Source organism: Myotis yumanensis, unplaced genomic scaffold, assembly GCF_028538775.1.
Source record: "Myotis yumanensis isolate MYYU_CA2020_CCGP unplaced genomic scaffold, mMyoYum1.0.hap1 SCAF_6, whole genome shotgun sequence".
In the NCBI taxonomy this organism is placed as follows: domain Eukaryota; kingdom Metazoa; phylum Chordata; class Mammalia; order Chiroptera; family Vespertilionidae; genus Myotis; species Myotis yumanensis.
The window spans coordinates 85814982-85824586 of NW_027223757.1; the positions used below are offsets into that span (position 1 = coordinate 85814982).

At 59.3% G+C, this 9605-nt stretch overlaps 2 long non-coding RNA genes across 6 annotated transcripts; one reads left to right on the forward strand and one right to left on the reverse strand.

Moving 5' to 3' along the window:
• Positions 1-957: 957 nt before the first annotated feature.
• On the reverse strand, positions 958-7690 carry LOC139013219 (uncharacterized). 4 transcript variants are annotated; one of them, XR_011471946.1, is made up of 5 exons: positions 7545-7690; positions 5181-5420; positions 2605-3174; positions 1868-2041; positions 958-1338 (listed from the first exon to the last, which is right to left on the reverse strand). It is a non-coding gene; the product is annotated as an uncharacterized lncRNA (long non-coding RNA). The 4 variants fall into 4 exon arrangements; XR_011471948.1 differs by lacking the exon at positions 7545-7690 and having other exon boundaries at positions 2605-2775; positions 3020-3174; positions 5181-5695; XR_011471945.1 differs by lacking the exon at positions 7545-7690 and having other exon boundaries at positions 5181-5695.
• LOC139013220 (uncharacterized) lies at positions 1209-9605 on the forward strand. 2 transcript variants are annotated; one of them, XR_011471950.1, is made up of 3 exons: positions 1209-1360; positions 7956-8132; positions 8247-9605. It is a non-coding gene; the product is annotated as an uncharacterized lncRNA (long non-coding RNA). The 2 variants fall into 2 exon arrangements; XR_011471949.1 differs by lacking the exon at positions 1209-1360 and adding an exon at positions 5216-5286.

Below are 9605 nucleotides of genomic sequence, written 5' to 3' on the forward strand. Positions count from 1 at the left end.
ACTTGGGGACAACCCTTCTTATCTCTGGTCACCGTGGCCCTTCTCTGTCCTACAGAGAGACTGTCCTCACCAAGGAGACAGGCGCAGCCCACCAATTCCCTCCCCTCCTCCTGCCCCCAACACCACAGCCCGACTTCAATTCTGAGAGCTCCTTTTCCTCGGGACGGGCATTGAGCTGACCAGCTTCCAGACCCCCTCCCTGACCTTGGGTGTCCAGAGGAATGACTGACGAGAACTGACCACAACAAGATGTGAAGAGGCCCTTCAGCTGGGGCCCAGCAGGGGCCCAGGGTGCAGCTGCTGCACCCCCAGAGCTGGCACCAAACCCTCCTCTACATCCTTTTGATCTCTGGATCAGAGGGTCACCGCTGCAGGCTGGGTTCGCTGCCCGGTCCCCACAGTGTGTAGGGGCACGCCGTCCTCTCTGCAGCTCAGCCAAGGCGCTCAGCCCTGCTTCCTCCATGTCCTCCCACACTGCCCCTGCTCCTCAGCCTCCACAGCTGGAAGTGCTGGTCTCCCCAAACAGGAGAGCCACGATGGGGGGCAGTATGGCCGTGCCAGTGACTCAGTTTGCTCAGGCTCCCGACATGGTCACTCGTGGGGGAGTCAGAGGCTGGGTTCTGGTTCTGACCCGGCTGTTACCTCTGCTCTCTTGAGCATTTGCTTAACTCATATGGGCCTCGGCTTCTGCACTTGGAAAGCATGGAGCTGGTTGTGAGAAGTGGCCAGTGAGGTGATGAACGCGACACCACTTTGGAAAGCAGAGGGACGGACTAGGCAAGCTGTTAACCACCCAGCTGTTCCCGAGGGAAAACAGCTGGAAGTCCCAGCGCCTGGCTCCCCAGCCCTCAGGCTTGTTGCTGCTCCTGTGCTGAGCAGTGCAAGAAAAAGCCTCATTCTCCGGGGTGGCCAGATCCTGCCCAGACCCCTGAAGATCCCCCGGAGCAAATCAATTGCTTTATTGCACATGTTTGTGGGGCAGGAAGGGGTGTCCGGACACATGTCCCAGGAATTGCTCCCCGCCCAGGGTGGCCGCCAACCTTCCCTGTCCCCTCTCCAGGTCCCTGCCTCTGACCCACGAGGCTGCTGCAGGAGTTTTCCGCCGGTGGGTGGGTGGATGGTTTCCTGGTAGGAAGGGGCGGTGGGAACCATGCCCAGGAGGGTGACCACTGTGTTGGAGCCTGCCCGGCTGACGTCAGGGCGTGGTGCGCAGATGGAATCCGTTTGTCCAAAGATCATCGCTCACATCGGTGGCTGTTTGCTGAGTGCTCAGTTCTCCTCTTTAGAAACAGGCCGCCCACTCCCCGGCTGCCCTCGGGAAAGGAGAGGAGCGGCATCCTGTCCAGGAGTGACATTTCAGGTTAGACGGGAGGGCCCCTTCCAGCCCACCCCTGGGTAATGATAGCGCTTTAAAAGGGTATAAACACAGGCAGCTCCACCACTTATCTCGGGCTCACTGGGCTGGATCGTTATCAGCGCCCTGCAGAGGAGGAAGCAGGCCAGGAGGTGAAGTGACTCGCCTGGGGCCATGCAGTTAATTAGTGGCTGGAGCTGGGGCTGCATGCCAGTCGGAGCCTCTGTCTGGCTGCTGCAGCTCCCAGCCTGGCCTGAGAGGCTGTTCCCTCGGGTGGGCTGCAGGGATGGCGTGTTGGGTGCTGCCCACGGCAGGAGGGAGCTGCAGGGCCACACTCCCACATTCCTGAGGGCGCCCACTGAGCGCATTCCCAGCCTGGGCCTTGCCTGGGCAGCACCAGGGGAAGCTCATGCCCCCTGGGGCCTAACCAGCACCTAGCCCTCCCCCTGCACCCCCCACCCCCAACACACACGCTCTCCTGATGCCTTTCATGCTGTCGATGGGTGCGCTCACCTGCTCCTGTGGCCTCTCCTGCCGGCATCTCGGCTTCACAGGAGGCTCACTCAGGCCAGGACCTCCCTGGGCTCTGGGCTGCTCTCAGACCAATACCTTCCAGGGGAGTCCTCCTCACAGGTGGAGGGGGTTATAATGAAAGACCCCTGGTCCTCCGGAAAGGCTTGAGGACGGCTGGCAGGGAGGGAGCACGGAGGCAGGGGTGAGGGGCCTGTGTGGGCCGCTCAGGGCTCTGTAACTACAGAATCAGAGTCTAGGATAGAACCTCGCAGGTCAGCCGAGCTAGGTCCCACCAGGGGATCCCTTTCAAAAGGAAGCCTAGAGATGTTTGTTAGGTTTCTGCTCACACGTTTCCTGGGACGGGAGGCTCACTACGTCACGAGTCCTCTCTCCATCTGGGTCACCTGATGTCCTTAAACTGCCTCTCACTGGGTCCTAATTCTGCCCTCGGATCTACACACACCCAGGGGGCTGCACTTTGCTACCTGGCATCACCACCCACTAGCAACTTGACCTCCCTGCGCTTCAGTTTCCCCATCTGTGACGTGGGGGTGGTAGCAGCTCCTCCTCAGGAACGTAGTGAGGATCCGAACGCCTGCCCGTGGGACCATGGCCGCGGGCCCGTCTCAGTGCTCAGTGAAGGGCAGAAGTTTTTACCTGCACGTGGTTCTCTCCTTCACAACCAGGGAGCCGTCCACCCTCTGTGCTCTCCTTCGACGACGCGTCGTGAGCCTCACCTGCCTTCGGCCCAGCAGCTTCCTGTTGTGGACGCACTTCTGCTCATGCTGCCTGAGTCAGCATCCCATGCCATGGCCCTTCTGGCTCTGGGGACTTTAGAGCTGGCCTGGTCTCCCCATGCCAACACTCGCAGTCCTCGGCCCTTAAATCAAAGTCCGAACTGTCCACTCCTGCAGGTGACATTTCTTGTTAGTCTGGGTCTGTCCTGACATGTCGGCCCCGGCTCTGGCGTGACGATGAGGAGAGCGGAGCCAGGGGGCTGGCAGCGGGGAGGAGAAGGGTCTGGGAGGAGGCTCCGAGGGCGAGGGCGGGGTGGGGAATGCGGGTTTGCTGGAGCCTCAGCTTAGCTCTTCCGGGAGCTACACTCTGCCCACCAGCGGTTGGTAGAAGCCTCCCGCCTCTTGCCTTGCTCACCAGGTGGACCCTTCTCTCGGGGTCCCAGTTGCTCCGGGGTTGGCCATTCCAGCCTGTGGCCCCAGGGATGCCCGTGGAGAGGGGCTGGCAAGGTCAGCATGAGAGCATGGCGCGTACTCCAGGTGCAGGCTGTCATTATGCTCATTCCAAAGGGACTGTTAATATAATGACCGAGTTCATGAGCAGTGCAGGGATGGGGGAGCCTTCACCCCACCAGGTGCCTGCTGATGGATGGAGAGTCCGCAGCCGTCTCTTCTCCCTCTGGTCTGCCCCTCCCTGCCACCTCCCTCCACCTGTCCCCCTTTAGTCTCACCCCATTTCCCTCTGGGTGAGAGGGTACCAGAAAGAGTGTGGCCAGACAAGACGTGGGGGCGAGGAGATGGGACACTGGGGAAAAGGAATGTAAGTGTAATGAGACCTGGGCCGGGGAGAGCGAGGAGGGCTTGAGAGGAGATCGGAGACAGGGTGGAGGGCAGGGGGCAGCAGGCTGAGTGGGGGGGGAAGAATCCCGGGTGTTATTTGAAGCTCCTTGCCTCACCGGGCCCGGCTGGTTCTGGCCTCTTTCCTTATGGAGCTCCTTTCCTCCTGGAATTAAAGGGCCTGAGGGACCTAGCAGTGTATGCAGTGAGTGCCTGCGATGGTGCACAGCCATACACGTAGAGTGGCCTTGATTTCCCAAGCAAGCGTCAGACACAGCGGGTCCAGGATTCAAAACCTGGGTGGTGTGGGCTGAGTCCTGACAAAGCCCTGGCTCCCCAAAGCTCACAGCCTCGTTGGAGAAGTGAGGCTCCCACGGGACAGGGTTATGGAACGCGTGCCTCGACCATTTGATCGCTGTGTGACCTCGGGCAGATCACCCAGCCTCTCTGAACCTGCCTCCTCGTCTATTAAGGGAAATAAGAACATGCAATAAAGTGCTCAGTGGGTGGTTGGCCCAGAGCCCAAGCGTGGCTCTGTTATGGTTGTCATAGCAACAGCGGGTGATGTGGGGAAACTGGCTGAAGGAGGTGGACCATGAAGATTGAGGAGGATTTGGGGAAGGAATGGGAGTGTGGGCTCTGGCGATCAGCTTGGAGAATGGGGCTGGAAGGGGAAGGACCGAGCTGTTGGGAGGAGAGGAGCCGGGGGTAGGGTGACTGGGGAAGGTGGTACAGCAGAGAGAGCTGTGTGCTTGCATGTAGATCAGAGCAGCAGGCTGTGGGGCTCAGACAAGGTGCAGACATGTACTCATCCACTCACTCAAGAAATATTTAGCGAGGACTTGCTCTGTGCCAGGCACTGAGGTGGGTGCGGGGGACACAGAAGCAAGCAGGACAGACAAGGCCCCTTTCCTCACGAACTTTCACGCTACAGAGGGTGGGATGATTAACCAGCAAATTAATTAAGTGAGCAATTAAGTTCAGGGAAGAGACGATTTGGGAGAAAACGCAGAGGGGTAATGTGAGGGGTGGGCACATGGGGAAGGCCTCCCTGGGGAGCTGACATCGAGCAGAGGTTGAGTGCCTGGAAGGAAGCCCCAGACAAAGGGCAAGGCGAGCGCAAAGGCCCTGCAGGGTTTGGGAAAAGGTGAAAGGGTCAAAGGAGATGGTCTGTGGGAGAGGGGGGAGCCAGGGGAGAGGGCACAGGGGGAGGACCGGGGAGCTACTGGAGGGTTCAGTGCAGAGGGGATCTGACGCGAGTTTTAATAGGATGGCTCTGGGCTCTGTGTGGAGATGGGTGTGGGGCAGGGAGGGTGTGGAAGGCAGAAGGGGGACATCGGTTGGGAGGCAACTGCTGTCATCTAGGAGGGAAGTGATGGTGGCTTGGAGCTGGTGGGCAGCAGCGGAAAAGGAGAGATGGTAGGTGTGGGGGGTGTTCTGGAAGTCATGGTGGAGAGGGTGGGGGCAGGGTGTGGGAAAAGGGAAAGGAGGGATTAAGGGGGATTAAGGAGGGCTCTGAGCTTTGGGGCCTGCTCCTTATCCAGGCCTGGCAGGGAGACGTGCCTTTAAAGAGGGGGGGAAGGAATGTGGGGGAAGGAGGGGCAGAACTGAGCAGGAGGCCCTGGGGACACTGGGCCAGGGGCTGGGGAGCAGGTCCTGGCAGCCCAGGGCTGCGGGCTCCACCGCCCTCACAGTCCCGGGGACCAGGCCAGGCTAGGCCTGCAGAAGCCCCGCCTTGCTACCTGAGCCTGCGACCTGCTGTCCATTCTCTGCCAGGCCTACGACCAGGGGCGATCTGGGTGCCGAGCCTCCATCACATGCCTGGGGCTTGAGGAGGCGAGGCCACAGGTGAGAGGGGTGTTGATGTCCAGAGCAGGCCGGGGGGAGGTCAGCACAGAGAGGGTGGTCCATGTGGGCAGAGAGCCCCTGGAGGGCGAGCCATGGGAGCCCTGGGCCAGCAGGAGCAGGGATGACACCTTCTCCTGCAAAGGGACAAAGACAAGACCCTCAGAAATCCCCCTGGAGCCTCGGGAACTTGGGGGTGGGGTGGGGGAGGGTGCCCAGACTCGGAAGGTGGGCCACACTCAGCCAGACCGATCCAGACACCCTCAGTATCTGGAAAAGAGGATGTGCAGCCAGGAGAGCAGGGCTGGTCTGGGATGTCCAAGGCCTCTGGATCCCGCCTCTCTTCCCTGGCTGCTGGGTGCGTGAGGACTCCCTGAGAATTGGGGTCCCCCTTCCTACTCCAGGCCTTGGTTGCCCTGTAGCCAGGATGTGGAGCCAAGCTGCTCAGACCACAGGATGTGGGGAGAGCTGGTGTGGCTGCCCACCGGCTCCCTCCCTGTTCCAGGTCTCTGGCCCCGCCCTTCCTCCAGGTGAGCAGAGGGGAAGCCCTGGAAGGCTGCGCACGGCCACTCAGGCCCACCTTTCCAAGCTAGATTGGCTGGCATCTGGCCTGAGACCATAACCGCACCCATCTGGGGCCCAATTAGTGGGCATGGGGGGCGGGGCGGGGGGAGGTGAAGAGGTCGGATGGGCGCTTCTTGGATCCATTACAGTGTTTGGTTTGGGACTTTGGGAACAGGCCTGGTTCCAGCTCCTTATCTCGGCCTGGTGATTAGATTCCCTGGCCTTCGATGTGCCCGAGCCTGGAACATAGGACCCTTCTGCCACCCAAGCCCAAACCCCAGCACTCCCACTCCCCGGCCAAGGAGACCTGGGCTGTGCCAAGTCCAGCTCGGTCCAAACACCCTCCCCATGGCCTGTCCTACCTGCTCAGCCCCCGCTGCCCCCACTGCCCGCTGCCCTTTCCCAGCCCCCACAGGGTCTCAGGACAGAGGCACAGGAGCCCTGGCCTGGCTCCTCATGACAGGCCTGGGGGCTTAAAGGGGAGACCGGTCAAGAACGGGAGGGAGTTTCTGGAAGTTCCCGAGTGGGCCACTGTTTCTGGAGGAGAAATTGAGGGAGGCTATGTGGATCCACGGGGAGCCCCGTGAACAGGGAGCCAGGACGGGGGAGTCAAATGCCTGTGCTAGAGTCAGACCACTCTGAGGAGGCAAACGTTCGGTCTCCTTTCTTCTCTTCCTTCTTTTTAAAATGTGGCTGCAACACGTTGTCAGTTATAAAATAGTCCCGGATGTAAAATACAGCATAGGGTGTGTAGTCATAATGTTGTAATAACTATGTATGTGTCAGGTGGGTGCAAGACTCACCAGGGGAGCACTTTGTAAGTTATATAAATGTCCAGGATGACTACGAACAAGGCTGGGGAAGGCATGGCACGACCTCTGACCTCTGATGACTCCCCCGCTCAGGCCACTGACCCAGGGCTGCCTGGCTGTGGTGGACACGGGAATCTGCCTCCTCACTGTCCCCTAGCAGATCTGTGGTGAGCTGACAGCTCACTGGGGTCCCAGGGAACAGCCTCGGAAAGGCAGGCTCCCCAACCCGCCGTCACTGAGTGGCTCCTTCCAAGTCCTGGCCCCTGAGGGTTTGCATGTCATTCCTGCCAGCCACCTAATGCCAGGGTGCTCGGGGCTCTCCCTGCCCCTCCCTGCCCCTCTCCTGCAAAGGCTCCCTAGCAACAGCCCTTTCTCACATTTCTGCCCTGTGCTTGGACTCATCGTGGCACCTTCCCTGGGGCATTCATCTCGCGTGGGGATATATCTGCAGTGGACAGGGAAGGAGGGGGGAGGTTGAGGGATCAAGTAGAAGGTTTGGGTGCAGGATGGATTGCTGGGCCTGGGACCAGCCACCTCCATCCCAGGAGCCCTGGAGGGAGCAGATTCTGACCACTGTCTCCATGTCCCTTATCATTTCTCCAGTCTGCCACCAGCATCCCTCCCACCATCACTTCACCATCAATGGCACCAACTGCCCTGCTAGCTGCCCCTTTCCCTGTAATCCTCCCCATCTCTCTCCCCTCCCCTTTCTACCTGGGCATGGGGGACAGCAGGCCGGGTGGGAGGGGAGCCCATTTGCAGCCCTTGGGGTTCTGGAACATCAGATTTGCAAAGACCTTAAGGATGATCGTTTTATCAACCTCTTCCCCAAAAATCATACCGGGAACCACCTCTATCCAGCGCCTTCTGCGATGCAGTACCTACTGGTGGAGTCCGCCTGCCTTGGGATCTTTGTTCTACAACTTCCGAGCTTTGATCTTGGAGAAGTCAGCATCTCTGAGCCTCTAGCTCCTCAGCCGCAAACTAGGGCCAATACATGTTCACCCCCTAAGGTCCTGATAAGATTAAACGCGCTGGTAGATGTCAGTGGTTAGGGAGTGCCAGGCACGCGCTGAGCACTCCCAGCGCTGGCTGCTCTTCCTGGAGTCGCTGCTGAGCTATGGGCTCTGTGTACACTTGCTCTTCAAGTCCCCGGGATAGTCCTGGGTAGGCACCGCCTCCCCTCCTACAGGTGGCCACTCGGCCCCTCCTTTTTTTTTTTTGTTTTCTGAACGATAAAGATTTAATTTGAAAAAATACCAGATACAGAAAATTAAAATTATATTTGGTCTACAGGTAAAGGTCACTCCATGGTGCTACCTCAAATGTCGTCTCCCATCTCGCTGGCATCGAGAAAATCTGTGTCTTCTGTTGCAACACAGTCTACACTCTAACCCAGGGCCATCTGATGGTTATCAAACATTTCCATAGTGGTCCAGCCAAAGCTACCTCATGGAAACAAACAAAACGAAGGTAGAAAGAAAAACCACCCTCTAAAGATTTAGCCCTGGGTCTTAAGTCTTCCCTTTTCTTTACATGACGTACTGACGTTACTCCCATCAACACGCCTGTTTTGTTTTTTCACAGCCATTTCTGACTAGGACCGGGGTCAATGAAAAAGGTGTCTGTGTGCTGGACTGGACCCTTTCCTGGTCCCACCCTTCATGGCTTTCCTTTAGGAAGCGCCCCACTGCCTTAGGAGGACGGTATTTCCAGACCTCAGTGGAGTAAAGACTTTAATACCTAACGCCGAATTCTCCTACCTTTAAGATACAATATGAGCAAAGGCCAAAAAGGGCCTGGTCCACGCCAACCAGGGGAGCTGCCACCTGTGGCTCTGCGCCGGCCTCCACCGCGCACATCTGGGCCTCCGCGCGGGGACTCTCCGTCCCAGCCGCCCCGGGGCCTCCACGCGGGGCCCTTCCGGGGCACCACAGGCCTCAGGCGGTGGGCTCCCCACACATGGCCCTCTTCTCTCGGGGCCCGCCATCCTCGAAGGCCTCGCGAGCGCGGACGTGGACACCCCCGGCGGACCGCGGTGCAAGGCGCCCCCGCCGCGGTGCATACGCACGCCCTGCCCGGACACCGCACGCCCTGCCCGGACACCGCACGCCCTGCCCGGACACCGCACGCCCTGCCCGGACACCGCACGCCCTGCCCAGACACCGCACGCCCTGCCCGGACACCCGGCCTTCGGCTCCGGCCGCCCGCCCCGCGTCCTTGCAGCCCCGAGTCCTCTCCCGCCAGAGAGCCCTGCAGTCTCCAGCAGCGGCCTCCGGTCCCCCCGTCCTCCGCCCGCTCCCGACTCTCAGCCCCTCCTTAAACCCAGCCTTGTCCCCATTCCAGTTGCCTGGGGTGAAGGGTTGTAAGCGGAACGGTGGTCAGCGGGTCCCCCTCGGGCTCCTCGCACCTGCCAATGTGGTGGCCCCGTCCCTCCCAGGCTTCAGCTCTGCTTCTAACGAACAAACGTGCCTGGGCGTCTGCTGTGCCTGCACAGGGGGGGACACGAGGGCAGGAGGCGATGCCACCTGGCTCCCCACACGCCGTGACGGTGATTATGTGCGAAATGACAGCCGAGACCGCAATGCTGTGTGTGTGCACGCGTGGGGCCTGCTCACACTGCTCCCTTCCCGCTAGATCCGTGTTTTCCGATCGCAGCTCACAGCTCATTAGAAATCAGCTTGGTCGACTGGAGCTGTCTCTTTAGAAACGATGAAATAAAATTGAAAAAATTGGGGTGCATCGCATGTACTATGGACTAGAATCTTTTATGGCGGGTTGAGACTTTCGTTTTAATTATAAGATACATATGTGTGTGCTAGAATGTTACCGTGTAAAACACATTTCTAATTATGGCTATATACCCTATGCCAGTGATGGCGAACCTATGACACGCGTGTCAGAAGTGACAGGCAAACTCATTTTTTTTTCTGGTTGATTTCTCTT